This window comes from Argentina silus (assembly GCF_951799395.1).
Source record: "Argentina silus genome assembly, chromosome: 3".
Taxonomy (NCBI): Eukaryota; Metazoa; Chordata; class Actinopteri; order Argentiniformes; family Argentinidae; genus Argentina; species Argentina silus.
The window spans coordinates 8,817,202-8,819,701 of NC_139657.1; the positions used below are offsets into that span (position 1 = coordinate 8,817,202).

At 49.6% G+C, this 2,500-nt stretch overlaps 1 protein-coding gene across 1 annotated transcript in view; it reads right to left on the reverse strand.

The window, feature by feature from the left end:
- Positions 1-2,500, reverse strand: part of sema3d (sema domain, immunoglobulin domain (Ig), short basic domain, secreted, (semaphorin) 3D) — a gene marked incomplete at its 3' end in the record, with an annotated part of 65,010 nt that overhangs the window by 29,612 nt on the left and 32,898 nt on the right. The window lies entirely within an intron of this gene.

The window sequence follows — 2,500 nt, forward strand, 5'->3', positions numbered from 1 at the left end:
TTTGGAGAGGGACCCGGGATAGGAGTTCATGACTAATCAAGTTCCGGTTGTCTCGTTTAGGAGACGGGTGTCATCGTCGACGGAATCCATCTCCACACCTCTAACACAAACATATTCATTTTCTCTCGCTCTATCTCTCTCTCTCTCCACACCACCCAGTCCCCCTCTTTCTTAAACAAACCCATTTACCTCTCTCCCTCCTTCTCAAACATACCTCCCTCTCTCGCACACATAAAATACAATCAATTATTTGTGTTCCCCCCCCCCCCCCCTCCCTCCCTCTCTCTCTCTCTCTCTCTCTCCCCCCCCACCCCAATCAACAGCTCTTCCTACCGCGGCTGAATGGGTTAGACTGACCTGACTGTCCTCCCTCTCCGTTCTGTCAGTCTGTACTGCATTCAGAGCAAGTGTTATCAATAGTCCCGAAAGCCTGAACTGACCCTGAACTGAACTGTGGTTGTTTGAGGAGCCCCTGTACCACAACCTCTGTGTGAAGCTAGAGCCACCTTCTGAGGCCAGGCGGATCAGTGGTGCAACGTGAGGGGAGAGGCCTGGGATGAGGTCCTCTGGTCTTATCTGCTGAACCAGGTGGTCGGAGAGGTCCTGGGTTCCCTGAGGAGCTTCCTATCATGCCTTTGGAGATAACAGTACGAGGAGCGACCACTGGACAGATGGCTCTGAGTAGGTTTTTCCTCCACTGCAGATCACTGCCACTGGAGGGAGGCTGTTGGGGAGAGGCGGGAGGTGAGGGAGGCTTTTAGGGAGAGGTGGGAGGTGGAGGAGGCTGTTGGGGAGAGGTAGGAGGTGGAGGGAGGCTGTTGGGGAGAGGTGGGAGGTGGGGGGGGGGGGGCTGTTGGGGAGAGGCGGGAGGTTCAAGGGCTGTTGGTCTCCTTGGCTACTCCAGAGCTGGGGGGGTTTAGGGCGGTTGGGAAGATGGAGTCATTGTGTAAGCGTCCCATCGACAAACAGACAGCTGACCTCCAATGGAGGATTGTACGTGGGGGCGATCGCAATGAACAGGCCTCTGGTGCACCTGGATCCAAATCGGGTGGCAAAGCTGGCCATATGGAAGACTTGGAACAATTGTGTGTTCGAGCAGGGGTCTGTTGACCTAATGGGGATGTTTATGGGGTCGGTGGTTGCTCACCTGAGGGTGGGGCATGCATATTATAACCTGGTTGTCAATTAATTAATATATATTATATACATATATTTATACAGGGAAAGCAGCTGGAGACCAGGGTCTCTTTTTCATGTGTTCCCTGATTACAGACAATATAGGCTGTATATACTGTATATAATCTAAAACACATCGCTATTTACATTCAATTCCATGGACAATACATTTACATACAATTTTTTCTTTTTTACAAACAATCATTCATCACAACAACAAATCCTTCACCAAGAATTCATCAATCACGTTTCTGAAATGGTCGGTGAAACTAAGGCATGGGGTCTCAGTGTATCCTGCAAGTCATTCCATGCCCAAGGAGCAGAGTAACTAAAAGCAGTTTTACCCGGCTCAGAGGAGCCACTTGGGGCCTCAAGGACTAACTGATCTTGAGTCCGCATCTGATAAATGCTGGATTTCCAGGTAATAAGTGAATTAAGATAGCATGGGAGTTTATGGATTATAGACACACAGAAGTCAGTGGTGGGTCCTTCTAGCAGTTAGGGAAGGCCACCCCACTGCCTACAAGTAAAAGTGCTGAATGATACAATGAATCTAGCTGTTTTAATGTAGAGGAGGTCACATTCATATCAATAATGTCCCCGTAGTCAAGTTCCGGTAGGAACGTTGATTGTACAATCTTCTTTCTACTGTCAAGTGACAAGCAAAACCTATTCTGGCATCTCGGATGTCCTGAGTGGTTAAGTGTCTGTGGAATATATTGACCGAATAAAGGGGATCTTAAATTAAACTCTCTCTCTCTCTCTCTCTCTCTCTCTCTCTCTCTCCCTCCCTCTCTCTCTCTTTACCCCCCCCCCTCTCTCCCCCCCCCCTCCTCTCCCTCCCCCCCCCTCCCCCCCCCCCCTCTCTCTCTCTCTCTGTCTGTCTGGTCTCACTCAATCGTCACCTCTCTCATATACAGAGGGGCTCTAGAGGTTCTTCGAGTGCCCTGTCTACTCATAAACATCAGTAATGAGTTCAGGCAAGAGAAGACCGACCAAAAAGAGACTTCTTCTCCCTTAAACATCACTCCACTCCATATGCACCAACCCACTGAACACTGCTCAACAGTATAAGGCGTTTTACTGTGGCCTATAGTACCAGCCATCCCCCCAGACGCCTCCTATCTGTAGCAATCCTGTCGCTAACAGACATTAGCTCTGATATCTGAGTCACCGCAACCACTCTCTCCAAATGGTTCGGAACCATGTTTTTCGTTGCTACGGTATTCACAGCGTTAGCAGCCGGTACAGCGAGCGTTTGACGGTGAGACATGTTTCACCTTATGTAACGGAGGACGTCTGTTTGTGGCACTAAACGTGTCCA